The 14,911-nt window shown below is 55.0% G+C and overlaps 1 protein-coding gene across 6 annotated transcripts in view; it reads left to right on the top strand.

Annotated features, from left to right (window-relative positions):
• Positions 1-2,265: 2,265 nt before the first annotated feature.
• Positions 2,266-14,911, top strand: part of GTF2IRD1 (GTF2I repeat domain containing 1) — a 72,049-nt gene continuing 59,403 nt past the window's right edge. For all 6 annotated transcript variants that reach the window (XM_063174288.1, XM_063174290.1, XM_063174287.1 and 3 more), the window contains exon 1: positions 2,266-2,337. The gene's annotated coding sequence lies outside the window, so the exon portion shown is untranslated. The remainder of the gene's footprint in view (positions 2,338-14,911) is intronic.

Raw genomic sequence — 14,911 nt, 5'->3', positions numbered from 1 at the left:
TGAGGTGCTGGCTTAAAGTTAATTAGCCAAAAGATGCCCTGATTTCTTTCTTCACAGCAAGATCTGTCGTTTAATTTGTCAGCAAGTGTGTTCTCACATTCATGGTCCCAGGCACCACAGGTATGAATTAGGGACCAGCTCTGACCACCCCAGTGGGACCTGTCTTGCCCTGAATATTCTACTGGAAACCTACTGGGATTTGCTGGGCTCTTGTGGGTATGGCTACAAATGCAATGAGTTTGTGACTTGATGACATGGGGAGTGACACATGAGGTGCTGGGTGCTTGCATGTTGCTCAACAGCACAGAAAACCCCCCTTCTATGCTTCTCCAGAAACTGGAAAAAGAGTGTTTCCTCTTAAAATGTTTTCTTCTCCCCATGGCCCTGGAGAGGGCAGATAATGGAGCAGCTGCCTAACACATACTTCCAGGGAAAAGTACTTCTAAAACTTCAGAGGTTAAAATAGTGTCAAGTTATTTTTAGTAGTTTTTCATTCATTTTAATTTGCCATTCGTCAACATGCAGCAAGGAAATCAGAGAAGCATCGCTCACTCCTGGAGGGTTCCTCTCCCTGTGCCAAGCTATGCTGAGCCAAGGCATGCTGAACTGAGCTGTGCAGGGCCAGACTGTGCTGAACTGAGCTGTGCAGGGCCAGGCTGTGCTGAACTGGGCTGTGCAGGGCCAGACTGTGCTGAACTGAGCTGTGCAGGGCCAGAGTGTGCTGAACTGGGCTGTGCAGGGCCAGGCTGTGCTGAACTGAGCTGTGCAGGGCCAGGCTGTGCTGAACTGAGCTGTGCAGGGCCAGACTGTGCTGAACTGAGCTGTGCTGAGCCAAGACATGCAGACCTGAGCTGTGCAGGGCCAGGCTGTGCTGAGCTGGGCTGTGCAGGGCCAGACTGTGCTGAACTGGGCTGTGCAGGGCCAGGCTGTGCTGAACTGGGCTGTGCAGGGCCAGACTGTGCTGAACTGAGCTGTGCAGGGCCAGGCTGTGCTGAACTGAGCTGAGCTGTGCCAAGACATGCAGACCTGAGCTGTGCAGGGCCAGGCTGAGCTGAGCTGGGCTGTGCAGGGCCAGGCTGTGCTGAACTGAGCTGTGCAGGGCCAGGCTGTGCTGAACTGAGCTGTGCAGGGCCAGACTGTGCTGAGCTGGGCTGTGCAGGGCCAGACTGTGCTGAACTGAGCCTTGCAGGGCCAGGCTGTGCTGAACTGGGCTGAGCTGTGCCAAGACATGCAGACCTGAGCTGTGCAGGGCCAGGCTGTGCTGAACTGAGCCTTGCAGGGCCAGGCTGAGCTGAGCTGAACTGTGCCATGCCTCTGAAGCACCTCAGCTAATGAAAACAAGCTGAAGAGCTGGGGTTGTTCAGCCTGGAGAAGAGAAGGCTCTGGGGAGATCCTAGAGAACTTAGAGACCCTTCCAGTGCCTAAAGGGGCTCCATGAGAGCTGGAGAGGGATTTTGAGCAAGGGCTTTAGAGAAAGGACAAAGGGGAATGGCTTCACACTGCCAGAGGGCAGGGAAGAATTTCTTCCTGGCTCAGGTTGCCCAGTGCAGCTGTGGCTGCCCCATCCCTATAAGTGTTCAATGCCAAGTTGGACGGGGCTTGGAGCAACCTGGGACAGTGAAGGTGTCCCTGCCCATGGCAAGGAGCTTGCAACAAGATGATCATTGAGGTCCCTTCCAACCCAAACCATGATGCGGTGCTGTGACTCTATACCATGCCATGTCCCCACGGATCAAGCCGTGCCAAGAGGTGCCAATCCACACGACACCCGGTCCAGCCCAGCCGTGCCAGCACCAACAGGTGGCGACACGCACCCGCGGCACCCCCGAGCCGGGGGCGCGCCGGGGCCGCGCCGGGGCCGCGCCCGCGTGGCCCGGTACGGTCTGTGCGCGTCCCCGGCGCGGCGTGAAAGGACTTCCAGAGCTCCCTCGGCCTTCACGGCCCCCCCTCCCCGATTTCGGGCTGGTTAATCCCGTGTGGAAAGGGCAGCCAATGGATGCGGCCGTTGCGCGGGGTTGGGATTAGCGGCGGGGCGAATGGCTGGCACTTTTACTGGGATTACAGAACAAAGAACTGCTCTCCCTGCCCGATTTGGGGTGAGGGGGGGGAGAGGGGAAAAAAAAAAAAACCAAAAAACCGACACCCCTCTCTCGGCTTCTTTTCATTCCTGTAGGCCCCTGTCGGGCTGTACCGGCTCCGCCCGGGAAGCGGCGGGAGGCGGCGGGAGGCGGCTCCATCCCGGCCCCCGCCCGCCCGCCCCCGCCGCTCCCGCCGCTCCCGCCGCTCCCGCGCAGCCTCGCCGGGGGAGGCAGCGGCGCCGCGCCCCAACCGCCCGCGGTAAGGAAAAGTTTTGGCCTCCCCTCCGCTCTTGACGGGTCCCCTCTCCACCCCCAATGCCGGCCCTGTGCGGGGAGCCGCGGCGGGGGCGCTGGGGGTGCGCGGTGCGATGGGGGAGCGGTGGGGCTGGGGGTGCAGGATGCGGGGGGCAGCAGGATTCGGGGGGTGGTTGGGAGGGTCGGGGCCGGAGGTGTGCGGGGCAGCATTGGGGATCCGGGCGGAGGGTGGTGCTGAGGATGCAGCGCAGGACGTTGGGTAGGGTGAGCGCCGGGAGATGCAGAGGGGCAGCCGGACTGCTGGAGGGGGGTACGGCTGCAGGGCTGCTGAACCACATCAGGGCTCGGGGGATGTCAGTGGGCAGCAGGGCTGCTGGGGAGATGATGGGGCTGCGGGCTTGGGGGGCAGGAGGGTGGGGGCGCATGCTGGGCTCTTTAAGGCTGAGGGATGCTCTTAAGGGCTGAGGGTTGGGGGATTCATTAGGGCTGGTGGGGGTTAATGGGGCTCTGGGGGTGCGGTGTGGCATCAAGGCACGGGGGATGTTGGGGTTGCTGCAGGGGATGCTGAGATTATTTGGGCTGGAGAGATGCTGGGGGAGGAATGCCAGGCTCATCAGTGTGCGAGAGTTCAGGGGGGCAGTAGGAATACTGGGAGATGATGGTGTGGGGGCATGCTGCAGGGCAGTGGGGCTGGGGGATGCTGCAGGGCAGTAGAGCTTGGCAGGGGTTCTGGATGTTATTAGGGTTGGGAAGGATACTGAAGATCTGTAGGGCTTGGAGATGCTGGGGATATTGGAGCTGATGGGGTGTTGAGCTCATTGCAGCTGTGGGGTCACTGGGGCTGGTGGGGGGAATGCTGGGGTGATGATGGGCCCCGGGGTTGGTGGGATCCATGGGGGCTGTGGAGGGATGCCGGGAAGCAGCAAGGCTGGGAGGGCATTAGGAGCTGCAGAGGGGGTGCAGGGAGCAGTGGAGCTGGGGGTGGCACAGGGGATGTCAGGCTGGCCCTCAGGGGTGGCCCACATCCTGAGGGCATTTCTGTGACCCCCACCTGCCCTGGCTGTGCTGGACGGTGCCAGGCAGGGCTCTGCCTCCTCTGTGCTGGTGTGGGGACTGGCAGCAGTGCTGCTGGAAATAGAAATGGTGCTGAGCTGGTGAAGTGCTTGGGGCTTCAGCTGGACTGGTCACTGGCCTGGGCACCGTGGCCTGAAGGCACAGGCATCCTCTGCAGGGTGAGTGGAGGATTTTTGGTGCCGAGGGATGGCTGTGGTAGGGAGAAAGTTGCTCCCTGAGGAGCAGGTGCCCTTGTCCTTGCAGCGTGTGGGGCTGGCAGTGGGTTTATCTGGGATAAGCTGTAAATTGGAGTGATCCTATTAATGTGCCTTGTGCAGGAGTGAGCCTGGACCCGGCGGTGCTGTGCAGGTAATCCTGGTGGGCTCTGGGCACTGCCAGGCGAGGGCACTTTGGGAGGTGATGGTGCCACTGAACACCATGGCAGAGCTGCTATGGGCACTTTGAGGCTGGTCACCCAGCCTGCTGCCACATCTGTCACCTGTCTGTGTGAAGCTGTGGACACTGGAACCACCTGGGGACATCAGTGGTGGCCTTGCATAACGGGAGCTTCGGGGCGTCTGCTCTTGGTGCTGCTCCCACTGAAGGAGCTGTTGAAGTGCTGTAGCTGGGGAATAATCCTGTGGATGTGAGAGCCTTTAATTCTCCAGAGGCCCCCAATGCACCCATGCCCATTAAGCTGGTCATTGCCATCTGAGCCTGCAGAATCCCCTTCTGTGGAAACTGCTGCAGCACTATGGGACCACCAGGATGAGAGCTGACCCTGCTGGCTGCCAAAGGCTGTCCCAGTGCCTGTGCTGCAGCCCCTGAGGCAGAGCAGCAAGCCTGGCACGGCAGCACGTGCTGCCATGGGAGCAGTGTCAGCAGCTGCGTGTCAAGGCCCTGTGTCAGGGCAGTGTGTCGGGTTTTATCAGCACCCGAGGGTCCCCTGCTCTCCTCCCTTTAGCCTTGCAGAGCCAGAGTCCCTGTGACCACCAGTGGCCACTGAGGGACAGGGTGCCCTGCTTTGGGGTTGTGCCACTGGTTTCCCATGCACCCTGGCTCTCCAGGCTGGCACGGCCTCTCAAAGCCACATTTCTGGGGTGACACCTGCCAGGGATGTGTTGGCACTCTGGACAGGAGAAGGGATCGGGCAGCTGCCCTCATGTGGTGCTTGCAGAAGCTGAGGAATGAATGAATGCTGCCAGGGATTTGCTCTGGTGCTGCTGCCTGCTCCTGCTGTCCCTCCTGAGAGGGCTTTCCCATCTCTGCAGGAGCTGCTGGTGCTGTGGCTGCTCCTTCAGGTTTGCTAATGAGGAGCTGGGGCAGATGAGCAGGAAGCTGCTCAAGGACGCGTTTAGCAACCTGGCTCTCTCTGCCTGGCTGAGACACAGTGCCCACACTGGCAGCCCAGCCCTTCCTTTCACAAGAACCCTGCATGGGGCAGGAGGTGACAAGAACAGTGGGCTTTGGGGCCAGCACAGAGGGTACAGGTCTGCCTGTCCTACATGGTGTGCATCACATGTAACTGGAGTGTTGCTTCTAGGAAGGAGAAGAACACCAACCCCCAAAGTCCCAGGCCAAAACACAACCTCTGGCCTCTGGAGTTAATGGGGGATTCCCGTCTGCTTCTCCCACAGGAAATAGCTCAGATGTTTTTTGGCAATTATCAATGCCCTGGACTTCCTTCAGGAATTTTGTCAGCAGCACCCCAGCAGCCAGGCTGCAGGAATGCACAGGGACTCCAGCTGGAGGTTGGCTGCAGGGCTGACCCCTGGCCTTGCTGCTGGCTGTCCCCATCTTGGGCAGTGGTGTTGGGCATGGTTTGGTTATTCTGAGTGCTGCCAGCACCCATCTGCAGATGCCTGTGGTGAGTGGAGGTGGTGATGGTTTGTCATGGAAGAAAATGTGTGAATGGATCCTGCTGCTCCAGGATGACTGGGCTGAGGTGCAAGGGGTGTGTGATGGTTTGGGGAAGGGGCATGATGGGCAGATGAGGGGCTGTGTAATTGCTCTGGCTTTGCTCCTCTAGCCACACGTGTGGCTGTGTTAACACCTTGCCGGTAATGACAAAACTTCTTCAGGGCTTTGAGGGGGGAGCAGAGGTTTGCCACCACCAGAGACCTTCTTGAGGACATGGAAGGATCTACTGGGAGCCCCTCCCAAGATGGAGGTAGCTATCCATGAGCTAAATATGTGTTTATTGAGTCCTTCACTGGGAGGAGCCCAGCTGGAAGCTATGGGGAAGGGGTCTGGTGTCCATCTGGGTTGTGGCCAGAGCAGTGGGGCTGGGGGTAGAGAGAGCCTCAGCTGGAGGTTTGCAGAGGAGGTGGCAGCTCTTTGCAGACTGGAGTGAAGCCTCCCAGGGCTCTGCTCTGCCCTGTGGCAGCCCTGTCCCTTCACAGGGCATGTTCAGTTTGCATTTCTTGAAATGTTGTCTTTAAAAAGCAGTCAAGAGCTGCAGGAAGCTGCAGTGGCCCCAGGTGGGCTTTAGGGATTGTGGTCATGGGGATTTCTGGCTCGTTGTTTTGATGCTTCATTTCGTGGTGCTGCTCCCTTGGTTAAATTTGCTTCAGTCCCAAGAGTGGTGGAGCACTGGGCTGGGCTGTTTCTGCAGAGACCCCCAAATCAGCTGGGGCATGTGGGACCACCTCATGTCCCATCCTGGTCCAGGAGCTGCTGCCAAACACCACCTTAGGAGCTCACCCAGAACACAGTGAGGCTCTCCTTGCTGTGGGAGCAAAGGAAAGCATCCCTTGAGTGAGATGCTGTGGAGAAAAGCACTGGGCACATGGACCCCTCCTGGGCACATGGACCCCTCCTCAGGAGCTGACTGTGCTGAGCAGTATTTACATTTGTCCATGCAAACAGCTTCTGTGGGGGTTTTCTGGCTTCACATTGTCTTGTCTCTGCTCTGTGCTGGTCTAGGTGGTATTAAAAGGTAATTAATTAATCTGGGTGGAATGAGTGGGGGACCAGTGAGGAGCATCACCACGTGGATGTCATTGTCCTTTGCCAGCGTGTCCCTCCTCAAAGCCAATCTCCACCTCTCAATGAGGGCTGAGATGTCCATCTTCATTTTCTTTACACCTCTGACATTAAACAGAGCAAGTGCCAGTGGGTAGGTTGGTGTGAACCCAGGATAGATCCTGGAAATGTGCCATGTAGAGCCCACCTGCATGCCTGGAGATGGAAGAGACAAGCCCAGATGCCTCCTGGCCATGGGTGGCATCCCTGCTGGGGTCTGGCAGTGCCCCTGGGCCATCCAGGTGCCTGCAAAGGCTTGTGGTGGGCACCACAGACCTGCTGTTGATCTGTTCCCACAGCCCCACAGTTAAAACCTGGCAGCCCAGAGGGTGCTTTGAGGTGTGGATCCCACTGGAGATGGCTGGGAAGAAAACTGCTGGGCAGGATGGTTTTAACCATTTTTAATTTTTGGATAATTTCTTGAACTTTTTGGTGATATGTGTGGATGCTGGTTGCTGCCAGGGTTGTGTGTCCTGCTTGGCTTGGTTTGTTCTGGAGGAGAAACCTCCCCCTGCAATCGATGCACAGAGATTGCAGATTTATGTGCTTCTGGGAGAAGAATATAGAGCCTGGGCCTTGATGGACAGCAGCACTTTTCAGTCCCAGTTCAGCTCCCTGGATGAAGCAGGATGGGTCCATGGGGTCCCTGCCATGGGTTGTGCCATGGTGTGGCTCTATAGGAGCCTTCTTCTCCCTGGCTAAAAACCTGCAAAGCTTTTCAACAGGTAACTGTTGTTTGGGAGAACATAGGGGCAGTTGGTCTGGCTTAGGGAAAACTTAGAGTGGGAATCTTCCAGAGCAAGATGACACTGGAAACAAAACACCCCAGTGGGTGGGAAAGATCTCCATGGTTTTATCTGGTTGCTGTGCTGGAAGTTGCTTCACCCACCTTTAATGGGACGAGTGCCTCTCTGTGCCCAGGTTTTGGCAGAGATCACATTGTGTCTTTGGCTCCAGCTGTGTCTGTGTGGATGTCTCCTGCCTGGGAAGCCACCTACAGCTCAGTACCTGTGAGAGGTGACCTTGCCTTGGGGCACTGGCTGCTCCTTTGCTGCTGGGCAGCACCAGAGGACTGGCCCTGGGCAGTGCAGACATCTCAGGCCATCTCACCCAGCTGGAGGTGGCTCCCTGGAGCTGGGCAGAGCTCCCACGCTGACAGGATGCACAGATGAAAGGCACAAACCCAGCCCTGCTGCTAATGAGCAGCAATCCTCATGCCAGCCATTAACCCTGTCCACCTCACAAGGGCTCAGTGCCAGGCACGTTGGTGGCACCAGTGCCAGCGCTGCCCTCCCTGCTGCCACTGTCACTGAGTGCTGCAGGAGGCTGGAAGGTTTTGGGTGAGGCTTGGGACAAGCTGCTGGTCCTGCTGCAGGGCTGAGATCCCACAGGGATGTTGGTGGCAAGGGAAGGGATTTCCCTGGATGGATGCTGCTGCTTGGACAGTCTCAAAAGATACCATAAAGTTGCATTTGTGGTAGGGTGGATACTGAGTCCAGTGGGATGGGGATTTTGGCATTGGTAGGATGGGGCTGTGCCCACTGTGGCTGTGCCTTGGGATCTCTTTGAGGCTTCCACCAAAGCTACACTGCTTCCCACTGGGCTGGATTTCTCCTTGTTTCACTGCAGGGTAGGAGACAGGGATGGAAAAACCTGTAGGAAAGGCAGGATTATGTCTCCCTAATTAGTAGGGACCTGATTATCATTTCTTCCCAGAGCTCTGGTAATGATTAAATATGTGGGAATTATCTTTTATTATTTGTATTGCATTATTATTTAGGAGGCTGGGACCCTGTTTGCTGTGCAGACAGGGAATGACAGTCCTTGCCAGGAGGAGGAACGCTGTCTCTGGCGTCCTGCTCTGGGTGATTGGGGGTTGAGCTCTGTGTGCCCCTGGCATTACCCAAATTGCTACAGCAACTCCCCACCCCAGCACTTAAAAGAATTTAAAGCATTGAATTGTGTGTCTTTTTTGCTTGCATGTGAGTCACATCTGTTTTAGTATAGGGAAAAAAAATTAGTGTATTACTGTGACCTCTAAAATCACGATTTATATAAAGATCTAAAATTACATATATATATTTTTTTGGCACCAGCATTGTCAAAGCTCAGGCGTTGGCCACTGCTTTGAGATGCTCTGGCTTTATTGTTGGAGGGCTACAATAAAGCAATCTTGTTAGGTAAACATAATGATGTTATGAGCCACCATCTGCTGAGGAGCTGCTGCAGGGAGCAGTGGGAGCTGCCTGCTGTACTGCTGCTCCCCTGCCTCTTCCTGCTGCCTGGTGTCAGATGTGTCCTAGGAGCAACACCAGTGCCTGCTATGGATGGAGAAGGGACTTTCTCTTATGGCTTCCTCCCTCTTCATCAGCTGGCACATGAGCTGCTGGGCCCTTCCAGCTGGTGAGGACCAATTCCCACTGGAGTGCAGTGAGGCTGTTGGGGTGATGGTGGGTCATTGGCCAGCTTCCCAAAAACTGGGCCACCACACTGCTGAGCCGTGGAGACCCAGGTGTGTTGGAATGCTCTGAGGACACCACAAGGTGCCCCCAGGTGCCTGGGTCCCACAGAATCATCCTTGCTCCCACCTGAGCAGTGGGACACCATCCTGGTGACAGCAGGGACCCCCAAACCCCCCTTGGTGCAAACTTGCAGTCCCTGGCATGAAGGATTGCACTTGGTGAGCAAAATATGTGAGGAACTTTGCTTGTTTAAAATGCCTTTGGGGTTTGGGTCTTGAATAAACATCCTGGTTGGGGTTTGGGTTGGAGGTTTTCATCCTGGGAAAGGCAGGCTGGGGGGAAGGGAGCTGCTCCACTGCCCCCAGCCTGCATGCACCTTCTGACAAGGTTAAAAATGGGCTTCATTAGGAGAGGATCACTGGAAATAAATTGCTCTGCACCCTTTAGGGGAACTGCTGGGCTGTAATTTCATCTTGTCTTCCCGGGGAAAAATGCCCAGAAACCCTTTAAGTGAAATGACAGCATTTTACCCTGAGCTAGAGTTTGGTATTTTTGGCCCCCCAAAATGTGTTTACCTCCATGCCCTCAGATGAATTTCATCCAGGATCTTGAATCATGGAACCATAGAATGGCTTGGGTTGGAAGGAATATTAAAATCACCCTGTTCCAGTCCCCTGCCATGGCAGGGACACCTTCCACTGTCCCAGGCTGCTCCAAGCCCCAATTTCCAGCCTGGCCTTGGGCACTGCCAGGGGATCCTGGCACAGCTGCTTTGGGCACCCTGTCCCATCAAAGGTGGGGGGTTAGCTGGGGTTCATGTGCCAGCCCTGCCCCACAGCTCCTTGGGAGGTGCCAGGCTGGGCATCAGGGCATTATTGCCCTTATAAAACAGCACAGCCCAAGCAGAGTGCCCCAGTGCTGGTACTGCAGATCCACAGGCAGAGGTGAGTGGGTGGTGACCTTTAACAGGACATTAAACATTTATTAAACCTGTCAGAATTAGTGTCAGGCTGTTTTGGGGTTTTTGTTTGTTTGTTTAAAATGAGAGGGGAGAAGAAAGACATTTAAGAGAGACAAGCATGACTGGTGTCATGAGCTGATCAGCCTGATGCATCCAGTCCCACATGAGCTCTCAAAGTGAAACCTGGCTCTGGGATGGACCCAGCACCCACCTGTGCCCTTCCCAAGGCTCCTTGCTGGTCCTGCTGCATCCATTCATCTGTGCCCCTCAAATGCTTGTGGGTTAGGTGGGCTAATTTTCCCCCCACTGTCTAAAGGTTTATTCCTTTGGAGGGTGGGAGAGGGAGATCAGCCCCACTTGTCACTGGCACTGTCCCCCCAGCCTTCCCTATGCCACCCATCTGAGGGTTGTGTGCTCTCTTGAAAACTTCTTTGTTTCCCCACATTTGCTGTTGTAATTTATGTACAGTACCACTGCTTGTTGGAAACCAGAGCCTTTATCTCTATGGGAATTTCACCTGCAGAGATCCAGCCCTACTGCTGCCTGCACAAGGCTCTCCATGGTAAAAGGCAGCTCCAGTTCCATTGCTGTAATGCAAATGTTTCCTCTGTTTTCACATCTGTCACAAGGGTGATGCTTGGCTCCCCTCTGCACCTCAGTGCTCTCTGAACATCACCTGCTCAGGTTGGGGCTTAAACCCCAATAAATTTTCTCCCCATCTTCATTTATTTCTCTCTCCCCAAGCAGCATAGGGTCCTTGAATATATTTTTTTCTCCTTTTGGTTAATTTTTTTCTCCTTTTTCCTGCAAGCAAGATGAATATTTCAACACCTGCTGATTTTGAGTGGGCCATGGAGCTGATGTGGTGATGCCAATGGGCAGAGCAGAGAGAGTGTGTGTCCCACAGGGCCAGGGGTGCCTGTGGTCAGGGCTGGCACTCCTGCAAAGGGCTATTTTTAACTCCTGGGCTGGTGCTGGGTTGCTGTCAATGCATCTGAGCACGTAGGCGTCCTTTATTATTTTGAACATGATCATTCAAAATAATGTGGAATTGTCTCTGCTCAGGGGAGCTGCTGCTGTGGATGCTGCAGAATCCAAGGAGGCTTTTTGCATCTTGTGGGGGTCTCATCCATGTGCAGACTGGATGGACTTTGCTGTGGCATTGTCCCCATGGGGGTCTCATCCATGTGCAGACTGGATGGACTTTGCTGTGGCATTGTCCCCATGGGCCATGGAAGCTGGGGCCAGGTGGCAGCTTGATCTGGCACTTTGGAGGTGCAAGACCAGGAGAGGAGAAGGGAAAATTCTCCTGTCAGGGCTGCAGGTGAGGAGAGCAGCAGGAGGGTGACTCTTCCTAGTGCTGGCAGATGGCTTCATGTGCTGCCCCATGGCTCCACACTCCCCAAAACCAAAACTGCAGCCACTGGTGCACACAGCATTGCTTGTCTGTGAGCCCAGGACAGGGGCTGGGTTCTGGTGCACACAGCATTGCTTGTCTGTGAGCCAGGACACATTGCTGGGGTGTCTCTCTTCTTCCTCCTCCCCGTCACACTGTTTGTGCCTGGGTCTGGTTCAGGGAGAGCCAAGCTGAGTCTGTACCCCCAGTGTGTGCTGAAGCCATTGTGATACCTGTGGAAACCCTTCCTGCAAACACCATTCCTCTCAACCTTTCTGTGTGTGGGTTTTCTGTCCTCTCCCCTTTACTAACCCACCTTTCCAGTGATGCTGTGATAGGCATTTAGGCCAGGAACTGCCTTCCCAGTGATGATTTTGCTGCACTTTGGGGTGCTTTGTGTCCTCATAGCAAGGCAGTGGATAGGGGGTCTGGGGGAGATGTTCATGGAGATGGAGCAGTGTCCCTCCTTGGAGGTGCTGGAGAGATGCAAGATGACACTCAGCTCCTGGGCAAAGCCTCTTCAGGGTGGCTGGGCTGGTTTCTCCTCCCTGTCCCAAATCACTGGCCCTGGATAGAGGTTAAGGTGATTCTTCCCATCTTGAACAAAAACAGCATTTTGCTTTGAATCAGTGTTTGGGGCTCTGTCTGAGTCAACAAGTTATCAGAGGATGAGGCAGAGTGGCTGAAATCAATGCTATTTATTGGGGCAGAGTGGCTGAAATAAATCCTATTTATACATTTCCCTGCCCACTGTGGAGTGGTTCTGTGTTTACCTGCTCTGGCTGCATGTGCAGTGAAGAGCTGAGCACAGAATTCACCCCCTTGCTGCACCTCTTGCCTTTTCCTTCCCACCCATTTGAGAGGAGCTGATTGAGGAATGAATTCACAATCCCAAGGGTCCAAATGCTGTGATTGCTGTGGGGTGGGGGTGGATGAGGGTGAGTGTGCTGCTTCCTGCACTTGTGCCAAGTTTTGGTGTTGGGGTGATTTGATATTTGGAAATTCTCATTTTTTATTGATTCCTACAAGTTTTGTGGCATGTGAGGCTGTGTGGGTCCTGATGGGTTTTGGTGTGTGCTCAGCAATGTCCTGAGCTGGGGTGATGGAGAGGCTGAGTTGTCTCTGGTGGTTCATCCCCTCATTGCCCACCCCATGGATGATCACATTGAAGGGTTCCCATTTTTCAACTCAACAAGCCCTTGTACAAAAACTAAGCTGTGAACCCCCAAAATAAGCCATGAACCCCCAAAATAAGCCATGAACCCCAAAAATAAGCCATGAACCCCAAAAATCAGCCACATGCTCTCCGCCTTCCCTGTCCCAAGGTGCTTTTCCTTTACCTAGCCCCCAAAATCTCTTTTTTGGGGGCCCAGACCCACCCTCCCTGCTCCATCTCCTGGAAGCATCACCATGCAGGAGCTCAGTCAGCATCCAGCCACCTCTCACACACACTCTCATGGTTTCATGGTGCAGATATATTTATTTTCTGTTATTTATGAGGTGCCTGAGCCAAGCTCTTCGTTTGCCTGCAGGCAAGGAGCCAGGGTGCTTGATGGCAGCTTTGGCACCCCAATCCTGCCCTGGGCACCCCAGGAGTGGTGGGTACTGGACCTTGGGTGTTTATTTCCCTGCCCCTGCATCCAAAGTAGGCTCTGAATTTGGGACATGCTTCTCTTGTCGGGCGCCAGAGCTGCCGATTAAGGGAAACGTGCCACAAGGCAGGTTTGCTTTGCAGGATTAAAAGCAAATAAATATTTATGCATTATGCAAAGCAGCTCTGATAAGATATGTGTGTCATTGGGAATTTGAAGCAGTTTCAACTTGGCCCTGAGATGAAGGGGTGTGTATGTCGATGTGGTATGGGGGCTTAAGAGGATGTTTCTTCTCCTGCTGCAGAAAAATAAAAATAGAGAGAGGAAAACAAGGGGTTTCTTGCTTCTTGGGCTGCTCTGGTCTTGGGTTTCACCATCTCCTGCATCCTTGTGTCTTTAGCTGCAAAAATGGAGAAGAGCCAGGGAGAGAGAGCAGTGCAGGCAGCATTTTGGATGCAAATATAATGCTGGCCCTGCTCCTAATATTCACTGTGTTTACACGTAAATGCAAACAACTGTTGACTTAGTTTCAATAGATAATGTATTTCATAACACAATGGAAATGAGAATTAAGCTGGAATTTAGCAGGAGGGAACATGTGTTTCTGCAAGACCTTGGGCTCTGCTGGCCCCATGGTGTTGGGGGACACCTCTGCCAATGATTTCCTTGGCTAATCCTTTCCAAAACAGTGTGAGAGGACAGGGGCAGGGCTGGGGGGCTGCAGGTTCAGGGACCTGAGCTGACCCGCTGGCAAACTGGGTTTATAGGGACCAGGGCTGGTCTGGGCCAGTTTCTCCCTGGGAAAGAAGGGCTCTGGGGTGGGTTGAGGTGTCAGGGAAGGGAAATGCTGTCCCAGGCTCGAGCCTGAGTGATGACAAGTCCTGGAAGGAGGAGGCATCAACAGCCAGGTCACCTTGTCCTGACGTGACTCCCAGCAGGAACACGTGGGAGAGGACCTGGCTTGTTTTGGGGCCAGATCCCGGCCAGCCTGGAGCCATCCCCACAGGGCTCCCTGGGGCCCGCCTGGGATCAGGGCTGTCATCAGAGCCACTCCTGCTGCATCTGCCCTAGGCTGGCACACTCCCCACCCCAATCCCTCTGGGAGCACCAGAGAGACCCTGGCACACAGCAAACCCCTCCAGGGCTCTGCTGTCCTGCCCAGGTGAAGGCACCAGTGTTGGTTCCTCAGAGCCCCCAGGGGCAGAGGTGTTGCTGGGACAGCAACTCTCTGTATGTGAGTCTGTCCCATCCATCTGTCCCCGTCCCTGGCTGGCTGCCATCAGCACAGCTGGGCTTATGGCACTCAGGGCTCAGTGTTGAAAAAGCCAAGCCTTTGTGAACGTGGGGGCAATCTTGTGGGGTATACCTGAGATGTATTGGGCACTGGGGAATCTCCCCACAGGAGCTGGGGGGGAGACATCCATTCTCCATCCATTGGAGAATCTCCCCACACTGGTGGGGACACCTTGCTCCAGCAGCTGCAGAGCAGGATCTGGTGTTGCTGTCCCAGTGGGATGCTGCCTCTGCCATCCCCAGTGGCTTCCCTGTCTTGCCTTGCCATGGAAGGTGATGTCCCTGCCTGGGGTTGGTGGGAGCCATGGCACCCACAGCAGTTTGACTGCAGCAGTGGCGCTGAGCCCTGGCAGGGTTTGCATGGGAAAGGGCAGGGTTTGTTTGGGGCTGGTGTCATGGCCAGAGGCTGCCTGGGCAGGAAATGGGGATCCTGGCTGGCTGCAGCTCCCAGGCAGCGCTGTCAGTGCCTGCCTCACCCGACGGGTCACACCAGGGCGGGGGCAGGCTTGGCTTCACCCAGGGCTGCTGCTCTGCCAGCGTGAGTCACTGCCCTGTGCAGGGTGCCCGGCTCTGGGCAGGCACCAGGGCTGCGGGTGGCAATGGCTCTCTGCACACGTGCTCACAGCTCTGGGGTGGGGGTGACCCAGGACCTGCTCTCACCTTTGTGACTCATCCCTTAAAATAAAATAAAATAAAATAAAATAAAATAAAATAAAATAAAATAAAATAAAATAAAATAAAATAAAATAAAATAAAATAAAATAAAATAAGGGAGAAAGGAGCGGGGAGCAGACAGA

The sequence above is a fragment of the Melospiza melodia genome, chromosome 21 (assembly GCF_035770615.1).
Source record: "Melospiza melodia melodia isolate bMelMel2 chromosome 21, bMelMel2.pri, whole genome shotgun sequence".
Classification (NCBI taxonomy): Eukaryota; Metazoa; Chordata; class Aves; order Passeriformes; family Passerellidae; genus Melospiza; species Melospiza melodia.
Note: the sequence above shows the minus strand (reverse complement) of the source record. Positions and strands in the feature narration are given on the sequence as shown.